The sequence below is a fragment of the Mytilus galloprovincialis genome, chromosome 11 (genome assembly GCF_965363235.1).
Source record: "Mytilus galloprovincialis chromosome 11, xbMytGall1.hap1.1, whole genome shotgun sequence".
Classification (NCBI taxonomy): domain Eukaryota; kingdom Metazoa; phylum Mollusca; class Bivalvia; order Mytilida; family Mytilidae; genus Mytilus; species Mytilus galloprovincialis.
The window spans coordinates 4,984,294-5,009,742 of NC_134848.1; the positions used below are offsets into that span (position 1 = coordinate 4,984,294).

The window sequence follows — 25,449 nt, forward strand, 5'->3', positions numbered from 1 at the left end:
ATAAGTTTTTTTTAATGAATATTATGATGATAACAGGGATTTGTATAGCTATGCAAATCCTTGTTCTAACTATACAAATCGCTGCTTTTCCCGAGTATGTTTGGAAAATAAAAAAATAAAAATCGCGATGTAGACACCGTTTTAAAACCCGCCGTGTTTGAAAATATATAACCTAAATAAAACAAAAATACCATTCTTTAATAATAATATTTATGTTAGGTTTTATCTGTACATTTCTTTTCAATAAAACTTTGCAAAATTATTATAATTAAAGCAAAATGTATCATCATGATCATTGAACGTTCGATTTTCACTACTCGCCATTTTAATTAAACTAAACGAAACTGAGATTCCGTAATTTGCATTATTTTATCATGTGACGTATTACAGGTCAATCCGTCATCAAGGTTGATTGGTTCTATCAGTCCGATCAGTCCGATCAGTCAATTACTTTTACTATAAGTCTGACGGATTGCTGACGTGAGTTTGACGCGAACTTGACTGATCGGTGACTGATCGATGACCGCTGATTGATCGCTGAAATAGTAACGCCTAAGGTTGCAAGTACTGTAGGTCACATGACAATGACTTTTAAGAAGAAAAACTTACCTTATCCCAACTTGCCATTATATCCTGTAAAAGAAAATGAAATCATTGTATATTTATTAAAATAAGGAGATATGATTACCAATGAGACAACTATCCACTTAAGTTCAAATGAAGTGGATGTAAGCAATTGTAGGCATCGGTACAGCCTTCAACAATAAGAACAAGCGGCTGTCAAGTGACAGCAAACTGGTTTTTCCTGCATACAATGTAGGTCGAACCCTGAACAGTTGAACAAGTATGGACACAACATTTAAGCTTAAAACAGCTCTGAATTTGGATACTGATTGAATATTTATAATAGATTATTTTCTAATTAAGAGGGAATGCCACGAACCATCAAGTTTCCTCCCTAAAATTTATTGAAAGTACATTTTTAATTAATAATGAAAATGATATTTGCAAATCTGAAACACAAACAGGATCATGTAAAAAAATAAACATTAACACACACAGCAAAAATGAATTACCACATAACAACTGTGACATCTACCTTCATAACACACATGACTTTAAAAACAAGAGGCTCTCAAGAGCCTGAATCGCTCACCTTAATTCTTTTGGTTAACTCTCTCATCAATGATTATTTTGGCTTTTCAATTTATTTAAACGTTTTTTGGATCGTCCTATTTTCTTCAAAAGCCAAAAAAAATAATCATTTTCTTCCATGTTCTATTTTAGCCATAGGAGCTATGTTTCTTGACATACAAGGAAATAAAATATAAAATTTATACTAGATACTCTGAAACTCATTTAGCCTAAATTTGGCTGAAATTGATAAAGCAGTTTCAAAGGAGAAGATTTTTTAAAGTAAGTCAACATGATGAACAAATTGTGAAAAAAGTCTTTAAAGGGCAATAACTCCTTAAGGGGTCAATTGACAATTTTGGTCAAATTGACTTAATTGAAGATCTTACTTTGCTGAACATTATTGCTGTTTACAGTTTATTTCTATCTATAATTATAATCAAGATAATAAACAAAAACAGCAAAATTTCTTTAAAATTACCAATTCAGGGGCAGTAACCCAACAACAGGTTGTCTGATTCATCTGAAAATTTCAGGGCAGATAGATCTTCACCTGATAAACAATATTACCCCATGTCAGATTTGCTCTAAATGCTTTGGTTTTTGAGTTATAAGCCAAAAACTGCATTTGACCCCTATGTTCTATTTTTAGCAATGGCGACCATGATTGTTGAAAGATCAAAACTTCGGGTACAATTTATAAATTAGATACCCTAAGGAACATTCAGTTAAAGTTTTGAAGTATTTGGCTCAGTAGTTTCAGAGGAGAAGATTTTTGTAAGAGATTTACGAAAAATGGTTAAAAATTGACTATAAAGGGCAATAACTCCTAAAGGGGTCAACTGACCATTTCCGTCATGCTGACTTATTTGTAAATCTTACTTTGCTGAACATTATTCCTGTTAACAGTTTATCTCTATCTATAATAATATTCAAGATAATAACCAAAAACAGCAAAATTTCCTAAAAATTACCAATTCAGGGGCAGCAACCAAACAACAGGTTGTCTGATTCATCTGAAAATTTCAGGGCAGATAGATCTTGACCTGATAAACAATATAAACCCCCTTGTCAGATTTGCTCTAAATGCTTTGGTTTTTGAGTTATAAGCCAAAAACTGCATTTGACCCCTATGTTCTATTTTTAGCAATGGCGACCATGTTTGTTGATAGATCAAAACTTCGGATACAATTTATAAATTAGATACCCTAAGGAACATTCAGTTAAAGTTTGAAAGTATTTGGCCCAGTAGTTTCAGAGGAGAAGATTCTTGAAATAGTTTACGACGACAGACGACGACAGACGACGGACGACGACGGACGCCAAGTGATGGCATAAGCTCACTTGTGCCTTCGGGACAGGTGAGCTAAAAAGTCAAAAAGAAATTTTGATGTTATCATTACTCAGGTCAGCAACACTACCTTATATGGAAATGCATGAATTAGCATACTTATGTTCTCGCACGTGTAATTGTTTATTTACGTGTGACGCAATTTATTAGGTCTTTCCACTTTTCCGTGGAAAGACCTATTGGATTTCTTCTGATTATTATTATTTTTCTATTTTTTTTTTCTTCTGCCGAATTTTTTTCCTTCGCTGTTTTTTTGTTTCGCAAGATGTCGCTTAGATTTTTGGAATATGATATCGAACAGTTTATACGCCTTTAAAACCAACTCTGCTTAACCTAATACTTCCCCATATAAGAGTTATCTTCCCGAACACTGTTTTTCTTGTTATCTCTAAGGCTTCGCAACCGTAAAAGAAACCGACAATTTTTTTTTTACCAAATTGCTCGTTATATCCTAAGGATGTTCTGTTTTATTTTGACCGAAGCCGTATAGAGATTCCATATGAGAGTTATTTCCCCTTTTGTATTTGAAATTTTGAAATGTATTTAAATCTGGAAAACCATAAGTGATAGAGGCCTAGGGTCTTTTTATATGAGGTCCTTGGTCCCAAAAAAATAAAATGAGGTCAAGGTCAAAGGTTAAGGTCATGTTCAAAATTTTGAGTTTGGCTTGTTATCTCTTATTTTCAGCAATCCTATAAGATATCGACAAAATATTTTCACACAATTGTGAGTTGCGACATGTCGTAACACATCAATTTAGTTAAAAGGGTACGTAAACATTTGATGCCAGTTTTCCCCCTTTTATATCTTACATTAGTTGTATGGTAATATTACTCATTAACAATATACAGTAGAGGCTTAGGGTCTTTTGATTTGAGGTCCTCGGTTGTTGACCTTGAAATTGAGCTCAAGGTCATAGGCAAAATTAACGTTCTAGATTTTGACCTTTGCTTTTACCTCATATGTATACATGATAAAGACATGGGACTTTTTGCAATAAGTTGCAAGCAATGTGGCCCTGTAAAAGCCAACCGGAAGTGACATTTTGTTTACCGGAAGTAGAATTTGTTTTTTCTAAATAAATGTAGAAGTAATTAGAACCATATATTTTTGGAATCAGTGTCATTAAAACTATCAAACTATACCGGAAATAACATCGTTTGAACCGGAAGTAAATAATTATCTCCCTTATCTTTATCTTTTTCCATAGAAATCATACATTTTTGGAATCAGCGTTCAATAAGCTGTCATTTGACGGTACAATTGAAATTCAAAACCAAATTTTAAAAGATCCTAACTGGTGGAAAGACCATCAATGGTTCTCTGAACAATTGGTTTTTAATTGTTACCTGGTTTTTTTACCAATCCACTAAATGAGCAACAATGCATTATGGACTACTACGTGTTTACAATCAACCAAGAACACGTGCTACTTACTTAAATACAACACATTTTGTCGTGCAATGTGGGATTAACAATTTGGCTTAGTTTTTCATTTTTTGTATCCACATTTATAGTTGATAGTGATATAAAGTATTTGTTCCATGCTCAGATTAATGAAGAGTTCTTTCTATGCGAAGAAAAAAGTGTTTGATTTACCAGATATATAGCTATTCACGTGTTTGATGATGACATGCAGAATTCATGTATTTGTCCACCAGACAGCAACGAAACAACAGTGAAAAACACAATTACACATCAGCCAAACATACACGTGTAAAGTTAGCCATCGATTACAGCCATGACAGCCTATGCTAAAATTCATGAGTGCAGAAACTTTCGTATAGATAATTAAAGAGAAATGTGTGATCCATGAATTTTGTGTTCATACAAAAGACGAAGACTAAGAGCTTGTCAAGTGTCTGATGGGGTCACTAAACTTTTTGAGTTTAAAAATATATATTGCACCTACTTTTATGTTTAAAGAGTAATTTAAATCAAGGACAACACGTGTTTATATATTTGTCTTTAAGAGACAATAGCGTATAATCATCAATCGTGGCCATTAATAGCCGACAATACGGTATGGGATTTTCTCATTGTTGAAGGCGTTACAGTTGCCTATCATTACTTACATCCACTTTATGTGTGCTCAAGTGGTTAGTTGTCCCATTTGGCAATCATACCCATCTCCTTATTTTTGTATATAAACATCCCTCAGAAGTTCGGCTTTCCATTATAGAGTATTTACATACATGACAGTGTTTACAAAAAAGTATTGATTTTTGACATTTTCAGTATTTGGCACTTTCAAACTGTTCCCTTTGCTCTGACGGTAGTGGAAAACAACTGTTGTATCATATGGTTTTCGTCTTTGCAAAGATTTTTTTTCAAATGCAAATGGAGATATTAGAATTTTTTTTGATTTTTAACGGACTCGGACTCGAACATTTATCAATCTTAATAAAATCATTAATGATGTTATCCATGTTTATGTTCGACAACGTGGGAAATTTGATATATTTTGTGAAAATTGCACCTTTACACCTAAACCTACTATATTTCTTTTATGCATTGGATATACAAATTTCTATTTTTGTATATAAAATAAGGCCGGTTTTTTTTATGTTATTTTACACAAATAATTTTTGGTCACTTTATACATGTTATAGCTTACTTTTCAGCAACGAACCTATGATTGCTTACTTTACTAGATTGTGTATTGAATGGAAAGATATCTCAATTGGCACTCATACATCATCGTCGTATTTCTAACTTAATAGGTAATATTGCACCCACTATGATCCAGAGGATTTATATAATCGGAGATATTGCACAGGACAGCAGCCGAACGATAAAAATACCTATGATGGACTCTGCTGTTGTCTGTTCTATAGTCGGGTTGTTGTCTCTTTGACACATTCCCAATTTCCATTCTCAATTTTATGCATCGAGTGATGAAACTATACAAAATATGGTAAGCTATTTACCGTCCGAGCTTTAATAACACTTATTTTTAGCATACTGAATATTATGATGTTCAGATCCTGATAAAAAGTTTACACATCCAGACTCCAGTACATATAGAAGTGTTTCTGTGCCATTTTTTGTGTTTTTCGAGGCAGAAATGTTTTTGGAATGACATTATATATGTTTTAAAGAGATTAGAAAATTTTCATACTTGACAGTAATCACTTCATATGAAATTTCACGGTTTCACGTCGTGAAATTATTGCACAGGTACAATATTGCATAACAATGGGAAAAAACCTGTATTACTACTTTTACAAGGCGAGAAAGAAAGTCGAACAGTGAAGCTCGTAAGCAATACTTTTTCAATCTGAGCATGCAAATTGAAGATTATGTGATTTTGAAGAAACGTGTTAAAGTAAAGTCCCTTACTTATTACAGTACAATTAAATACCCAAAGTGAAATCTGTTGGTACGAGTTCTACAACCGTCAATATGGGATTACATGTGGGTCTTTGTCAAACTGTTATTGCAACTTCAGCATGTTATTGTTAAGTCTGTCTGCAAGGCCTTAATGACACTTTATATTCATACCCCTTCTGCCACCAGTCAATCAGAATCTGAAAAAAAGTTTTAAAATTTTAAACATGTAAACAGATTAAACAGATTAGAGAATGGAAACAAGGAATGTGTCATAGAGACAACAACCAAACCAGAGAGCAGAGACAGCCAAAGGCCAACAATGGGTCATCAACACAGCGAGAAAATTCCGCACCCAGAGGCACACTTGATCTGGCCCCTAAAGGCTAAACAATAATGATTACTAGTTCAGCAAAGTAAACATGGTAAACGGCAAATATGTTTGTTATTTGTAAAATAAATCATAAATATTTTAATTTTTAGTGGCCTCTAGGGAACTCTTGAAACTGTGCCCAGAAACTAAATGCATAGCCAGGATAACTAATTTTGAATTAAATAATACATTTTTCATTAACCATGGTAAATCAATGAGATGAGGTATTAAGGGATGAACTTATCTGTTATAACAAGGCTTAGTTATTTAAGGCATGTAACTTACAATATATGAGAAACATGGGAATTACTGGGAAGCTTGCGCAGAACCTCATTACATGCTCTGATCATATTTCTTACAATAAATTAAAATACATGTAATTAAGCAAGTATATGTCTGAGCAAATGCTTTGGAGTGATGAAGAGAAGCTGTAATAACACCCTTTAGTTATTACAGACATACATGTACTTTTTCTGTAATAACATAGGTGTACTATGCATGATTGGAAACTATGAACTGTTATATCTTTCTATACTTGAGTATACATAAAGACAATAGTAATATCAATAGAACTTGTATACATTTAAACAAAACTAATGATGTTTATTGTTACTTTGAAACATGTAACATACATATGTTATCACAGTTCTTTGATTTTTTAGTCCACAATAACAAATGTATGTTATTTTTCTGTAATAACTCTATAAAGTTATATCCTTGAATGACTGAACCATGAAAATGAGGTTAACGTCGGGTGACAGCTGCCAGTTGGACATGTACATCTTATAATGATTTCATATACAAATAAATTGGGAATGTTTCCATGGGACACATAAGTTGTCCCCGCTTGCATATCATATAAAGTTATAAAGGGACATAACTGAAGAACGGTAAAGGTCACTATCAAAATTTGGTTGAGGTTAACTTAAGTCAGAGAACGGAAACGAAAAATTCAGCACCTTAAAGGCTTTACCATTTGTAAAGGGGCATAACTCTAGAACGGTTTAAGTGAAGCATCAAAATTCAAACTTGATCTGTGCTTTGTGGAAATAAGCATTGTGTTTAAGTTTCATAACATTTGGTTGAGGCAAATTAAAGTTAGAGAACGGATACCACCTTTGGGACAGACGGACGCACAGACCGACAAGGGCATAAATATAGTAGACATATTGCTTACAGTATTTGAGATATGATAGATATTTTATTCTCATAAAACCATGAAGTACATAGGTTACAGAGAAGTTAAAAACATGCATATGGACTTGACCCATACAAATTTAACCTTGAATGTTCACTGATCCATGAATAGAAAACTGTCTGACGGGCACTAGGACCCTGCAAGGTACGCACATACCAAATATAGTTATCCAATTACTCATAATAAGAGAGAAATGAAGAATACTAATAATCTTAATTTTTTTTTTCAAGTAGTCACTGAACCATGAAAATGAGGTCAAGGACAATGGACATATGACAGACAGTCACAGAAACTTTATAACATAAGGCATCTATATCCAAAGTACGAAGTATGAAGGATCCAGGTCTTCTACCTTCTGAAATATTGGGCTTTTAAGAAGTCTGTTACGATGCTGCCGCTGCCACCGCCGCTGGATCACTATCCCTATGTCGAGCTTTCTGCAACAAAAGGATTACAAAATTTCCCCAAAATTGTTAAAAATTGACTATAACATGTATAAAGGGCAATAACTCTGTAAGGGGTCAACTGACCATTTTGGTTATGTTGACTTTTTTGTAGATCTAACTTTGCTGAACATTATTGCTGTTTACAGTTTATCTCTATCTATAATAAATTTCAAGATAATAACCAAAAACGGCAAAATTTCCTTAATATTACCAATTCAGGGGCAGCAACCCAACAACGGTCAGATTCATCTGAAAATTTCAGGGCAGAAAGATGTTGACCTAATAAACAATTTTACCCCTATTTTTAGCCATGGCGGCCATCTTGGTTGGTTGGCCTGATCACCGGACACATTTTTTAAAACTAGATACCCCAATGATGATTGTGGCCAACTTTGGTTTAATTTGGCCCAGCAGTTTCAGAGGAGAAGATTTTTGTAAAAGTTTACGACGACGGACGACAACGGACGCCAGACGCAAAGTGATGAGAAAAGCTCACTTGGTCCTTTGGGCCAGGTGAGCTAAAAAGCACTTTACAATGATCTGTACATCTTATTCATTTCATATGCCACCGTCATTGTCTTCTTTAGAATAGTTAGTGGCTCAAATATATGCCAATTGAGACTAAAACTGCATGCAAGTTTTCCTTGAAAAGTGAAAAAACTGTGCATCAGACCATGCTGTCTGCAAAAAAAGTTGAATGCAAGAGTTTTTTTGCAATAAGACTTCTTGTATTATAACATCTTAGCATAGAAATGAACAAAAAGTAACAAATTTCCACTTCTCAAAGCTTCTGTATGCATTTTTATATGTAAATATGTGCTACGGCCTAAATCGACTCTAAATAATTTTCAATCTCACATGGCCGAAGACCATTAATTTTATACTTAGTGGTATGCTTTTTGTAACTTTTCTTTACATTTAAAGTACATTTAATATATATATGGAAGAATAATTAATGCCTAATGGTAAAATAACTTCAAAAACTTGAAATTGGGGAAAAAATTGCATGTTTATGAAAATCTCTATTTGTAGGCACAGGTTCATATAAATTTGACTTTTAGATAATTGTAATAGATCTGATAAATCAGATGAGTGTTAAGTTGTTTTTAATACTTAATATATTATATATATATACACTACAGCTCAGGTGGATTTTGCTTTGTCCACCGGCCCACTATGGGAGTGGGCAAAATTTCTACCTTGTCCACTCTGCCCACCCATAGGAGTGGGCATGCAATTTCTTTTGTTTAATCTAAAGACTTGCAAGTACAATCATTTGAAAAAAGCAGATAAGCATTTGTAATCAATATTTTTACAAAAAAAAGAGATTATAGCTAGAGTGGGCACGGGTGGGCTACCCACGGTGGGCAGGTGGAAAAAGAAAAATCCACACAGGCTGTTGTGTCATGTGTGTAGGAGCATTTAAAAGCAAATTTTTTCACTTTTGCAATATTTTAATTTTTTACAGTCAGGGGACTTACTGAAATAAGTGATTTTTAAATCACTTATTTGAGTAGCAAATTCAAGGTTTTGTCACAAATTGGGATTTTGTAGTTTTTTCCAAATTTTAAACACATTTTTAAAACAGGTTTGAATAATATCTTTTAATTAGTAAAATTAAAAAAATATGAACTTTCATGACTTTTTGCTTCTTTTAAGTAGCAAGGTTTATGCCTTTGATGCTATCATTTAGCTGAAAATTCTATTTTGAATTGAAAAAATGCTATAATAATGGCTTTACATAATGAACTGACCCTTTCTAAAAAGATTTTTCACAGCAGTGGGAGTATTTTTCCTGTGAAGTTCAAGGTTTCATCTTTCAGATTATGTAATAAAATTCTACTGTTCGCGATACAAATTTCACTGTTCGAGGGTGTTGAAATTAGTGGGGGTTATTAATTAAAAGAATGATACTTAAAAAAGTGATTTTTTGGGAAGGTGATTGAGGTCTGATACTTAAACAAGTGATTTTTATGTCATTATCCTAGATTCAGTACAAGGTCATCACCTGAAATGACCTGGTCATCCTAGACAACACAGATGTTGGTTCTGATAAGTTTAGAAACATAATTAGTCCCTGGATCATTAGTATTCTACATTTAAAGCTACAATAAAATTAAATCACTTCTTCTAGTGATTAATTTGTACTACTTAAATAGGTGATTATTAAAGAAAGACAACTCTAACTTCCAACCTTTATGGAAATAATGTTACTTGAATCAGTGATTTAGAAAATCACTGGTTTAAGTAAGTCCCCGGACTGTTTTAAGCCCAAATCTTGACAGTTGAAATTATTTGATTTAAACGTCAAAATTAAACATCCAAATTTCAATATTAAAATGGCCATAGTTTCTATAATACATATCCTATGGCCATGAAATTTAGCCAATTATCTTATATGCTTATAATTCCGTAAGCTTAGGTCATGCAAAGTTTTATTAAAATTGGTCAAGTCCTTCTATCCTATTAGGTCCGAGGACACTGTTATCGTCCTTCGATTTTCGTTGTCCACAATATATATAGTCCCTAGTGCATGTAGTGTGAACAGTGTATAACTTGCCAATTTTTTACATACCCTTTCCTAATTTATTTCTAGATATTTTATGCATGAAATATTAGTAAGGGGATGGAATTACATGATAAAAAAATTTGGGTGCTGAATCTTTAGGTTAAGTAGTGATTTAATTTGGTCCAGTTAAAAAGGTCAAAAATTAGTATGTCTGAAGCTGTCAAACTGAATTTTAGACCCCCTTAACACAGAATTGTCAATATTTTGAGTTAAAGCTGGTAGAAGTTTCTATAATTTTCATATTATTTGTCCCAATAGTAGTACACTACACTGTAAAAATCTTTTTGAGATAGAACAGGTGCAATTGTTTTAATTTGAATTTATTGTCTAAAAGAAATGCACTACGAAATAACTGTGTTCTCGGGCCATACATTATAGGTGAACAACTTGCATGTGAACGGAATATGGACCTGCACTACATTGTACATCGCATGCAAATTATGCATTGACTTAATTTGTATGATCAAACCCCTTGATACAAAGCTGTAATTGTATCTATCATGTATATAATATGCAACGCTTTGTCTTTTTTGTACATATGAATTCAAAATAATATAAGCATGTGATAAGAATACTACCCGGTACATTGTTTTATAGCCTCAATCTTCATGATCTACCAAGTAGTGGTAAATAGTTATTTATCTCTCTATCCGTCTGTCTGTCCGTCCATTCTTCCGTATTCTTGGTTTCCGTATACTTAGTCAAATACTTTAATCATGTTACATGTGATATTGTATTGCAACTTCTTTGGATACAGGGATGATTCCATGTGTTTTCAAATGGGTCCCTTGAATATCAAATTGGGAATTTTTATCCCAATTGGGATTTTTTGATGCCGATACAATCTTAGACGAAATAATATCATTTTCCTGTAAAAACGGAAAATGTATTATTTAGTTTCACCTGTACATGTGTACACTGATTGAAGAAGTTATTGGATTGAGACCAGGGAAGTTGTAATACATGAGTATCATTGCACATGATGCACTATCATCTTAACTTTGGTAAACGAGGACTATTACAAAAACAAATATCCCAGCAAACATAAACCTATGGCCAGCCGTTTAGCTATTTATTCGAATTTCAAATTATCTCATAATATATAAGATATCTAATATTATAATATGAGATTTATATAAGATATCCTATATAATATAAAAGAGATCTCATTTAATATATGAGATATCTTATATAATTCATTTTTAAAAGCTATCTTAGGCCAGACTTTTTTTATTATCTGTTTAACGAGATCCGCCGACTCCACATTGTCCGATTTCAGAATAAAAATAAAAGTAGTGCTTCCTACTTTTATTTTTATTTTTTCCGCCGACTGTTACGAAATCCTCAAAAAAAAGAAGAAAAAAGTACGAGTTCGGGTCTGTGATTATTAATTTATCTCTTGTCGCATGGTCAAACAAAACAGCGACTTCTGGGAAGGGACCGTTTTTTTACATTAAACTTTAAGTCTGATCACTAGAGAGAAGTTCGTGTTCACTCAATTTGTTAAGTGTAATAGAGATGAGGCAATCGGGGTCATGTTGTCCAATGAGTTACCGGAAGATGTTGTCATCAGCCGCATTATAACCAACGAGGCAGATGTTGAACCTGACATGCCGGTCAACGTTTTGGAAGAGTTTGGGTTTATATTTTTCCTTTGAAGTAGTATCGTAGTATGCATATTAAAATAGTATCAAAGATATCAATTAAAATCAATAATGCTTTTTGAATTTTGTGTATGGATGGGACCAAATCATTTGAAAAACCACTTTTTTTATTCACGTTCACCCCCTTTCACTTACACACCCTACAGTACACGTTTGCACCCTACACCGGAATAAAACTTAGGAAACTCAAGCTGGTAGCCCAGACCAAATTATTCCTATATGATGTTTGTATTTTGAACTAAATTTTATCAAAATTTTAGTAGCCCAGCTCACAATCTAGAGGTCTGTTATCTTCCATTGTTTTTGTATTTTGATATATTCTTAAAAAAAAAAAAAAAAAAAGGTCACTTAGATTGGTTTTATTTTTATTTTTAGTGTCGACTGGACCAATTTTGCACTTTTATTTTTTTTTTTATTTCGTCCCCTCGACCCTATTTTTTTTACAGATTTTCTCATTAAACAGATATTAAAAAAAGTCTGGCCTTATATATTATATGAGATATCTTATATATTTAATAAGATATGTTATATATTTAATAAAGTTTTAAAACTTTATAAGATATGTTATATATTTAATAAAGTTTTAAAACTTTATAAGATATCTTATAAAGTATATGAAATATCTTATATTTATTTTTCATATAAGATATCTTATATAGTTAATTGGATATCATATTTAGAAAATTATATAAGATATCTTATAAATTATATGAAATATCTTATAAATATACTTTATATAAGATATTATATAGTTTATAAGATATCTTATATAATTTTTAAGATATATCTGATAAAGAAAATTATTTGAGATATCTTATAAATTATATAAGATATCTCATACATTATATAAGATATCTCATGAACTATATAAGATAGCTTACAAACTATATAAGATATCGATTGAACTATTATATACGATATCTTATAAACATGATAAAGTTTATGATATATCTTGAGGTTAGATTATATAGCAAAACGGCTGCCATATTAACCACTGAAAAAAATCATCCAATTTTTTTCAGTGGTTAATATGGCAGCCGTTTTGCTATATAATTTTTTCAACAGATCATCTGTATAAACTTATTTTGATTTCAAATAGATTTCAGATTGAACTGGCCAATTGTCGAATTGAAAAAAGTTTATTACTTTAATTGATAAGATATTTAAAGCAATTGAACCAGTGAACTTTAAAATTATTTGGATCATTTTTATATCTTTTGAAACAGTTCCATAATGATGACATCGTATTTCAGGGAGGGGGGAGGGGGGGGGGGGCTCATTTCATGAATGGTCTATCATCAACATTATTTTCAACAAAAACATAACGGGCGATCTGATTTTACGAGATCGGCGCCCATTTGACATATATATAGTGCGATAGACCAATTGAGGTATAATGCAGTTTTTATCATAAAAAGTTTTTAAAGAGATATTTGAGCATCTTTTTTTCATACATATATCTTAAGCTTTGATGAGTACTCATTAGCAGTCTTCACGCTTAACCACAAGTCCTACGGCATTGGCTGGTAATTGAAATTGTTTTCAGACTTGTAAAATTATTCTCTACAAGCCAACAGAATCCAACTAAAAAAAAAATTAAATTGAGCTTCGGGCTTGAGGACTCTAAAAGTTAATCGTGAAGGCTGCATTAGTGACATGTAACTGCTTCTGACTTCTTCTGCTGTGTTTTAAAAAAAATGTTGATTATACCTCAATTGAGGTATAAGGCCACACTTTAAAATATTTTTGTTTGCCCAAACACTACCCAAATGTTGAGACAGTGGGTAGGTAGGTAGGTAGGCATTTTCTTTTTTTTTTTTTTTAAAGAAATTGAAGTATCAGATGTTTATAAGTCTTCATGCCTATTTGATTAAAAAAAAAAATTCTTCAAATCAGGACAATAAAAGAATTTGCGTAGGCAGTTTTTTTCTGGGTAGGTAGCGTTTGGGCAAACAAACCTATTATCTATTATGGCCTAATCCACCAATTGACGGATATTCACAATTGGTTTCCTTGAAGGGAAACTTCGCAAAAAAATTTAAAATTTATATTATACACGTTCATTCTGTATAAAAATGCTCAAATTCATAGATATTAAAGTTTTATTCCGCTAGATAAGAGATCACCATCGATTTTAAATTTAGAGCATCAATTCTTTGCGTTCGACCATTTTGTCTTCTTTCCCGATTAATAACAACGACATGTCTATAAACCACAAAGAACAAAACTACTGTACAAAAACCGATGTAGTCGTAATTGCGTGTCGATATCTTGTCAATCGTACGGTTGTTTTATCCGATTAACTAACTTGACACGGAAAATATTCTTATTTTTTTAAATTACCATGGTCTGTTATTTTTAAACTGTTAATATTGGAATTAGTTAAAAAGTCAAAGTTGAAATCATAAATAAGTGTTCCGTGAAAATTGTTTTCGAAAATCTAATTTGTTCATAATTCTTTAAAGTAATAAACTTTATTCAAATAAATTCTGAGCTTCCCTCATCTGATCACCAGCATGGCTAAATGTATTACTCCCAAAGGTATTGTGAGGGGTGTGAGGTGACACGTCCAGGTATTCAAGCGATTTCCTGTCGGGCTTGCAAGTTCATGCGGCGTTTCACTTCTGCAGGTATTGATCAGTGTACACGGCCGATAACTTATAACTTTCCATTTTGAACTATCAGGTGTATAATATACAACTCTGTCTTACTTGTCATTACTAAACTTATACGCTTGTTTATAAATAACATTTCAGGTGTAAAGAATATTATTCATAAAAATATAAATAATACCCAAAAAATAAGATTTGATGAAAGTAAAATCTATTTACATATTTTTCCAAGGGTGAATTTGGGAACATGTAATATATACTCGTTGTCAATAGTGAAGGACAGATTGGAACATACCAGAAGTATTGATTTAAAAAAATGATTTAAAAAAATGTATGCACATGTCGACGATTCGTTTATACGACTGGGTAGAAAGTTACGGAAATTACGCAATTTAAAACATATACATGTATACATTGAACATAGAAAGAAAAATACATTTTGTGTAAATTGGGGTAAAAGTTTTGTAAATAGACTAGTCCACGTATGCCAACAGTATGTAATCATCGAATGTCGATAGACTTTTGTATACCAAAAGAAGAAGAAGAGAACAAATTTGATTTAAATACAGGTCGATGTATAACTTGATTTGGTTCATCGAAGTTGTGGACATATACATGTAGTAAAATCACAGATTTATGTATCAATTAGATTGTTCTCGAATAAAGGAAGAAATTCTTCATCATCACAATTGTTCCGACATGCATGTAATATATATGCCACTAGACGTACATTAAAAATCCCCAAGGGATGTGAATATTTTCCAGGAAAACTATTGAATATTAAAGTGTCAAATCAATTTGGGGATTTATTTTCTTTCTTGATATTCAATAACAACAATTTGAAGAATAAACTGCTTGTCCGCTTTAGGGGTATTCTTGTCAGTTAAAACAGACTTATAATTACATTCAAAAATAGGGAAAGATGACATTAAATTCGCTCTGTCTTTTTTTTTTAAACATCGTTGTTCAAATAGCTAATGTATTATACGTTGTGAGACGAAGACTATTTTAATAAGGACATTCCCGATTATGAATAAATTTGATGAATGTTTTTTCACACTTGAAAAGAAATATCTGTTCGTAATATTTCGATTCCATTCCAAGAAGATCCTTAAATTTCCTGTAATTTTTTTTAAAACATCTGTTTTTCAAATAGCTGAAGTATTCATGCGTTGTGAGATTTAAAATATTTTGATGAGACCATTCCTAAATACAATGTAGGTAAATAAAAATCGCTTTGGATGGACTGAATTATATAATTGCAATTGTTAATGATCTGTTTGAAATATTTAAGGTTGCCGATTCTAATGTAAAATAGTACAATTTTTAGTTCATACACTCGTGTTTAGAAGGCTATTTTTATCTATAAATTTATTCAATTAGAATAATTCAGTATTTTATCGTTACAAAAGTAATCAGAAGTCATTTAAAAGTGAGCTTATGCAAAATATATAAAAATATACAATAGCTATCCAGTTATTGTGCGACCTTATTACTCGCGTAAATTAATTTTAATTCTTTTTCTTACATTTCTGTGTCTAAAACTATAACTGACTCCAGCTCATCATTCATACGAAATGTTGTTCACACCTGAAATGGTGAACCGTGACGCCTAGATTTCACGAAGATCAAGATTATAATTACATAATGCTAATCTTTTAATTACCTTGAGTTTAACTACTCATTCAACATTCACTAAGTGTCACAAAACAATACAAATTTTATTTACAAGCAAGTGAAAACGTTTGCTTGAATGAAGCAAAAAGGTCAGAATACAAACATGTATTTTTTTAACATGTTTAATACACTATCGATCATGTCAGTTTCATTTGTTTGTTTAAAGTATTTGTAGAAAAAAATCATAAAAATGTTTTATCATATTATTTACTTTAATTACTAAAATTCGGATAAAAAAATCAACAAATAAATCCTACAATCTAATTTTAAAAGTTGCATGGCTATCACTTACTTTTCGTTGGTTAATAGCTACACCAAAAGTTGTCGATGCGCTTTAAAAAGCGTTATAAGATGGTTAACGAACAAGACTTAAATGAGATTAATTTCACTCCCGGCATGCAAAAAGACTTAAACTACGTCACATACGTCAGGCAGTTTGAAGAAATAAAATTAATAATTACCAATTTTCTTCTTTATTACTTTTCATATAAAAAAAAAAACTCGGTGAATATGTTTTTTTATGGTTTTATGAACATAATAAGATGCAAAGTGAAAAATCGTGAATTATCCCTTTACGTCTGCATCAGTTCTAACTTTAAAATTTGTTAGTTGAAATGGACAAGAAGAGACTACAGAACAAAAATGAGATTTAATAGAAGAAAACTCAGAATTTATCAGTAGGAAAAGGAGGGTTGCATTAGTTTTTAGGTTCCTCTAACAAATTGCAGCACGAAGTGTCAGAATCAATTACATGTCATCACTAAGTGGTCACTATCATGATTACATGTCAAATGGTAGATTATACCTGAGTTGAATTATAATCCACCAATACACCTTATCGCTATTTGTCTGCCATTACTGGATATCACACAGGTTCCCGTAAAATGTTGACGTCATAAAACAAAATCTCTGACGCCACAATGGAAAAGTGATTGTCGCATGCGTCAAAAGTTCAAGCGACCGGGTCAGCCGGGATTAGCGATAAGGTGTATTAATGGTAATTCCTGACCTGTTTATATTGTATGCACAATTTTGATTCTAAATGCAATTATAAAAGTCTAAATGAAAGGTCATGAAGGTTCACGACAAGCTTTTTATAAAAAAAAAAAACAATTGTCACAAAAAAAGAGACAAACATCTGCGCCGGCGGGTGTCTAAAAACTCTTCAATAGTTCAAATGCAACGCACCAAGTTTTACTGTCTTTTAACTTTCAAATTTGGTTTCATAAATTTGTTAACCTTGAAGAAAATAAAAATACTCATTTAAATGTATTATTGAAAATTTCTTCTCAGTCCTTCATTTAGAAAGTTTCGTCCAAATGCAAAGAAGAAGAAATATGGAAACCCGGAAATGTGTCCATCGACCTGTTGCTGTGTTCAAAATGTAAATAATATTTCTAAAATGAGATAAAATGAGTAGGGCCTATGTCATTTCTTCACGTGAGTCAGATATATCAGAAATATAAAAAACTTGCCCTTTATTGCAATGACGTCTTCTTGGTTTAAAATAATTGTTCGCAGTTTGTCGATAGCAGTTTAAATTCCGAGAAGAGCAGGAAGTTTTTGTCAAAACGAGACACTGGATATCGGGATTAGGACAAGTCGGACCAAGAATACTCGGACCAGTTTTAAAGAAACTCGTATTAGATTAAAAGACAAATCGGACCAGTTTGAAACACTGACTGGACCGATTTAAAGGCGATTTTTAACAATTTCAAAGACAACTCGGAGCAATGTGAAACACTGATTGTCAAATCCTCTGTTTCCTAAGAATTTATCTCCTGGTAAAAGCTTCGTTAACAGTCGACAATTTTCAGTTATTTTCTTGTAACTAGATCATCCACCCTCGCGTGCACCCAACCTTTAGACAGTATATAAGAGATGTGGATGGGGTAAAAGAAAAATGTCCAGAATCCACAAGTAATTGCCGAATAGTCATTATTTTAAAGATAAAGAATAACGAGCGAAAAACATTTTAGAATACATAAATGAACCGGTACTCCCAATCCACACCCTCATATATGTCATATATGTCATATAATGACACAGATAAACAAATCAATAACTTCACAGTTACTTGACTGGCCAGGTCTCAGCACGGGCGTGTAACTTCTAAGTGTCTTTTGAAACTAGCATTTATAATTTACCCATTGTCTTGGCAGTTCTTTGTAGACTCTTCTTAAATAAATAGCTTTGGGATAGTATCGAATTTCAGGGATGAACATTCCCCAAGGTCGAAATTGTTTGCCCGAAACCTCGAAAAAGGCCTAATTCTATAAAATACGCATTTGGGATACCCACATTTCAACTTATTGTCTCGGCCGTTCTTGGTGGCTAGGCATTTAAGAATCTGCTTTGATAATAAGCTTTTGAATAGTACTACAACGGGATAGTAATTAATAGAATTTCGGGGATCAGCATTTTCAAAGGCCGAAAAATTTCGTCCGAAACATTTACCAAATCCAAATTCTATGAAATACGCATTGGGGTTACTCACTTTTCAACTCATTGTCTCGGCCGTTCCTTATGGCTAGGAATTATAGACTCTGCTTTTCAACACAATTATTCGATAGTACTTCAAAGGGATTGAAAATAACTTCTTGATTAAGCATTCTTTAAGGCCGAAACATTTCGTCTGAAACATTGAACAAAGCCAAATTCTATAAAATACGCATTAGGGGTACCAATGTGTCAATTCATTGTCTAAGTACTTATTTGTGGCAAGGGATTATAAACTTCTATACAATATGCAATGGGGGTACCAACTCATTGTCTCGGCCGTTCTTTATGGCTATTATTTATAGACTCTGCTACAAAATTACTGTTTGATAGTACTACAACGGGATAGCAAACAAATTCTGGAGTAGGCATTCTTTAAGGCCAAAATATTTCGTCCGAAACAATGAAAACAAAAAAATATTATATAAAATACGCATTCCCTAGTTTCTAAGATGTAAATAACTTATTTTCCATAAATTGCTTCATAAGAAAAGGGGATCAATCGGTTACTTATTAGATACAATGCACACTTCATTTTATATATATAAAGTCTCTGAATGATTGTATAATAAAAACTATAACACAAATTCCCATACGTTTCGGCCATTACGGCCTTCTTCATTGGAATGTTGTAATTTATATAACTGGAAGAAAAGTGACATTGAGAACTTTCACCATAATTCGAAAAGTGCTTTATATGAACTCTCATTTTAGAGTGAATATTTATATGAACTCTCGTTTAAGATTGGATATTTCTATGAACTCTCGTTTTAGTTTTAAATTGAATATTTCTCATTTTAGTTTTAAGTTGAATATTTCTTGTTCTAAATGTTTCTTTATTCTTAAATATAATGTTCCTATATTTCAAATACCCAAAGAGATTATTGATTTACTATTTTGCAACTAAATCCGATGGCTGTCAAGAGTGTGAGAGATAATACATGTATCTAACACTTGAACTACAAATTAAAGCAATTATCGCTATTTCACTAAGTTAAGCCGGAGGACAATAATCCTATTATTATTGCATAACATTGGACAATTATATTTATATTCTATGCGAACCTTTTATAATGTTTTAATACCCTTATCTTGGAATTAATTTACGTCTTGTAAACTGTTGATGGGGCAGTCTTCCCCTAGCTTTCAAACTGTAAACTTGTGTTAATAAATGTGTACATATATTTTATACGGCCTTTTGTTTAAAGCAACCACAGTGTCGATTATAGACATACCGACTGTAATGTAACCCGTGCCGAAGTTCATGGACTTATGCCGGAATTCACGGGGTTATATTTATTCTAATGAAGAAGGCCGTAATGGCCGAAACGTATGGGCATTTGTGATATAGTTTTTATTATATATATATATATATAAGTACGTCTCAGCCAGTGACAACTCTACAACAGATTTATTCATCGGATCACCAGCAGTGATGGTGATACATGGCTGTGAACATTATATATATACAACTCGTCTAAACATCAACCAAACAATGTTAGTTCTGTAAATTTGCTTTCGCAAATTTTGTTCTTCCCTCGCCGGGATTCGAACTCATGTCTCTGAGATATCGTGACACCAAGTCGCCTGTACTGTAGCCGTCCTGCTAGACCACATGACCACCTGGGCTTCATACAAATGAAGCTTTCAGTGGCCGGGTGAGGGAAGAACAAAAAATTTGCGAAAGCAAATTTGCAGATCTAACATTGTTGGGTTGATGTTTAAACGAGTTGTATATATTATATATATAGTAAACGTTAAATGGTAAGTAAATATTGAGATTAAAAGAAGAAATGTTCAGATCCCCGAACCCGGTGTGAGAGGCTAATTGAACAGTTTTTTTTTGTGAGGAGTACTTTTATTGTCTATCAACTTATCGTCGAACTTTAATTGACTTACAATCCGTCTAAAATTCAAGAAAGGTACAGACACAACACTTGCACAAGGTTCATTCACTTAGAAAGGAGGAGTCGAAATAGGATTTAATTCAAATGACGGATAAACATGCAGTTCTTAGTATAAAAATAAGGAGATGTGTGTGATTGTCAATGAGACAGATGAACAGTACTTGGTATAAAAACAAGGGGATATGGTATGATTGTCAATGAGACAGATAGACAGTACTTGGTTTAAAAATAAGAAGATGTGGTATGAATGCCAATGAGACAGATAAACAGTATTTTGTATAAAAACAAGGAGATGTGGTATGAATGCCAATGAGACAGATAAACAGTACTTAGTATAAAAATAAGGAGATGTGGCATGATTGTCGATGAGACAGATAAACAGTACTTAGTATAAGCAGCAGATGTGGTATGATTGCCAATGAAACAACTATCCACCAAAGTTCAAATGAAGTGGATTTAAGCAATTATAGGCAACGGTACGGCCTTCAAAAATGAGAAAAACACATACCGTATAGTCGGCTATAAATGGCCTAAACATAAACAATGTGACTGAACAATTCAAACGAGCATAATTTATAACAAAACCATTTACAAAACAAATACAAAAACATGAACCAACGACAACCACCGGATAAGCACACAATGAATGTGGCGGGGTTAAACATGTATGTGAGCGCTTAACCCGCCCAAACCTGATATATACAAAAACGAAAACGGAACGATTATATAATTCATTCAGTCAAGTGTTTAGATTCAACCCACCGACACAAATAGCATATACTAAAAGATGGGAGTGTACATCCAAATAATATAATAAAAATAGATGTGGAGTATACACCAACCCAACGTCACAACTAACATGTGATAAAAGTAGATGTCAGGTTTAAGTCAACGTGTAAACTTCAATACAACGACATAGATAACATATATTTAAGGTACATTTGCAATGCAAGCACGCCAACGTGTATACAGCATCCCAACGACACAGATATATAAACAAATATATGTGAAGTATACGTCATTGTACAGAGCAACCAAACGACTGAAATAACACACAGTAACAGAAGATGTTGGGTTTACGTCAACATGTATACAGCAAAACAACAACACAACGAACATAGTGACAGTACACTTGGAATATACAACAACGTATATGCATCAACTCAAATACACAAATAATAAATAGTGAGAGAAGATGCAGAATATACATGAACATGAATACAGCTACCCCACGTAACACATAGTATATAGTTAAAGTAGATATGGAGTATACATCAACGTGTATACAGCAACCAAATAACGTAAAGTAATAGTATATGTGGAGTATACATTGACATGTAAACAGCAACCCAAAACACAAATAACCTAAAGTAAAAGTAAATGTTTGGTATATGTCAAGGTGTATACATCAACTTCAATAACATAACGTAAAAGCAGAAATGGGGTATATGTCAACGTGTGAGCAACCCAACGACACAAATAACAGATAGTAAAAGTAGATGCCGAGTATGCGTCAACGTGTTAACAGCAACCCGACCCAGTCTTGACCTCTCTCGACTCAGTAATACCAAGTTGGATTCACCATTTTAAAGAACCTTAGTGCAAAAATTCAAGACTTTGAGTTAAACCCCATTGAAATTGCTAAAGAAATAAGCAATTTATACAAAGTATTACAAACTAATTGTTTTTTTTTAACTAAACCAGTAAGGGTATAACCTTTAAAATCAATCCAAAACCTGTTGTTATGATATAACACCGTGTAGCACAATTAAATAGCAATAAATAGACTTATACTCAAGTTATTGTCCATAAATCAGAAAATCCTAGGTTGTTGGTCCATTTTCGACCCCTAATTATTAAACAGTTTGAACCATGGACCCTCAAAAATCAATCAAAACTTTCCAAATGGAGTATGGAACCTTGTGGTAAAATTTCATAGACATTCATACTCTTATACACAAATAAGTGTCCGGAAACATAAAAAAAATGCTTGTTTTTGGTTTGGCCCCCCATTTTTTTACACAGCTACAAAAACAAAAAACAAAATAAATCCCAACCTCCTATTGTGGTATGGAACTTTGTGCCAAAAATTAACAGAGTTCCATGCACTTATACTCAAGTTACTGGCTGTGAACTTGACAAATAATTGTTTTTGTTATGCCCTTTTTGGCCCTTAATTCCTAATCAGCTATGAACATAACCTTCAAAATTAATCTCAAACTTCCTATTGTGGTATGGAACGCTGTGCTTATATTTAATAGAAATATATATTCACATGATACACTCATACTCAAGTTATTGTCTTAAAACCAGACACATAAAAGTTTTTGGTCCCTTTCTGGTCCATAATTCCTAATCAACTATGACAATAACCCCGAAAATCAATCCCAACCGTCCTATTGGGGTATGAAACCTTGTGCTTAAATTTATAACACATCCATACACTTACAAAAAAGTTATTGTTAAGGATCCAATTTATTTTTTATGAACCAGTACAACTGACCTTTGTTTAGCACTTATTACAAAACCGCTAAGACAATAGTCCTCCACCCCCCCCCCCCCCCCTATAGTGGTATGGAACCTTGTGCAAACATTTCATTGAGATCCTTTAATTTTTTCTCAAGTTATTGTGTGTGAATCAAAATGTGTACAGACGCAGACCCAGACTACACCATAACATAATACGAACGCAAAAACATTCAACATATTCGGATTGTTTCTAGATAGTTTGAAAGTAAAAAAATGCACTTCTAAACTGACAATCTTTCCAAATATACCATCTTTTTTTAATTCTTAAAATTTATTCATACTCAAATTAATTTTCAATAATGTCTAATAGTCATATAGCTTTCATGTAATTTGTATTCATTTACATAGTAATAGCTTTGCACATCATGAACTATTTTGTTTAATACTGTGTACCCTTTTCCAGTATGTTATTTCCGACCCGATAAGCGGTTCTTTACAATTTGAACCTTTCTGTCTGGGTATATCATTTGTCCTGTACCAAATAAGGAATATGAGAGTTCACTGTTGTTACTGATGGTTTGTTTTCCTTCAAAAAATACAATAATATAAAATGATCGTTATTTAAATTATTGCATATAATTATTATAAGTCGAAAAAAATAATTCTTTGTCTCGAGAAAAAAAAAACTCTTGACCCCTTTCCCCTTTAAAATATGAATGGTCTGTTCCTAAGTAAGTGTGAAATTTTTCAGAATCAACTTTATCGCGTGTCAGGCCGTGTTCACATTGACCCAAACTCGGTGTTGTGTTAGTGTAACTCACACATAAACTAAACATAATTATGTTCCCATTGATAAAACTCAATGTTTACATGCAGTTTAAATCATGTTTTGTCTACATGCAGTCGATAGTCAATTTAGGCCTTGTGTAGGTTAAGTGTACACAAAACTAAACATTCAAAACTTGAATTTCCTCATTTATATTTAAAAAAGAAACAATTTTTATATAAAATTGATACTTATAACACTCATTAATACAGTTCTTTACAGAAATATTTGTCTAAACTTGCTATATTTATTTGTTATAAAAACACTTTACGTAGCCTTATTAACTTGAAAATGTCTTCCCAAAACGATTGGACGTACACACTGACAGAAGTATTTGCCACTGGTCTTTATACTCAAACAACGATTCACTCATAAGTGTATTACTGAAAAAAAGGGTGAGGTTAATTGTGTGTAGTATGACATATCCGTTAAAATACAATAAGAAATATAAAAAGAAAAAACATTCCCCCCTCCCTTTGCCAAATACTCCTTTTTAATGCGTAATCGAGACATCTTTAAACTACTGAAAATCATCCAAAATTACTTTCTAAAAGAAGCAACCACTTTACTTTAAAAAGAAAGTGTGAGGTGTTCTAAGTCAGATTTTTTTCTCTCGCAAAAGTATATAATTAGTTTTTGTTTATGGTACCAATTCAATATTTAACACTATATTGTATGGGGAAACTTTGGATTCAGTATATTTGTTCATTCTAATCATCTGTGTGACCCGATTTTTTTAATCAATTGAAGAAAAATCCATCCCCCTTTTTTTAAAGTCAAATGGTCGTTTCCTAACTGCTAGAAAAGTTGTTGGTAAATTTGAATTCGGTTCTACAATGTACGTAATAAACATTTAAATGACATATTGTTTACAAGTGTTAACAAACCTTATGTACAGGTAGCTAAACAAGGTGAATAGATGTGAACAGATTTAATGTGAAACTAGTGTACATTACATTAAACAAAATGTAAACATGTTTACTGTACACGGCGTTTGGTGTGAACACGGCCTCAGTCTTAATACGGATATACGATTATAACCCATTCATCTCATAATTAATTGTACAGTTCTTACTATACAATTGTACATTTTCTTTCATTCGCTTTTATTTGTAATCTTCAATAGGAAGCAGATTCTTTATTAGGTCGGACTTTGTATAATACTAATAACAATGAATATGAGACCACAATGCAAGTATTAAATAATGAAAACAAAAAAATGGTGAATACTTCTGAAAACTGTACCAATATCGCTAAACAGTCAAAAACCATAGGTACAAAAGCTAAGTAAAAGAAGAGGGACGAAAGATACCGAAGGGACAGTCAAACTCATAAATCTAAAACAAACTGACAACGCCATGGCTAAAAATAAAAAAGACAAACAGAAAAACAAT

At 32.4% G+C, this 25,449-nt stretch overlaps 1 long non-coding RNA gene across 1 annotated transcript in view; it reads right to left on the bottom strand.

The window, feature by feature from the left end:
• Positions 1 to 604: 604 nt before the first annotated feature.
• LOC143051567 (uncharacterized) overlaps positions 605 to 25,449 on the bottom strand; it is a 53,539-nt gene continuing 28,694 nt past the window's right edge. Inside the window, exons 2-3 of the long non-coding RNA XR_012970837.1 lie at positions 5,850 to 6,015; positions 605 to 633 (exon numbers count right to left, since the gene is read on the bottom strand). This is a non-coding gene — a long non-coding RNA (uncharacterized LOC143051567). The remainder of the gene's footprint in view (positions 634 to 5,849; positions 6,016 to 25,449) is intronic.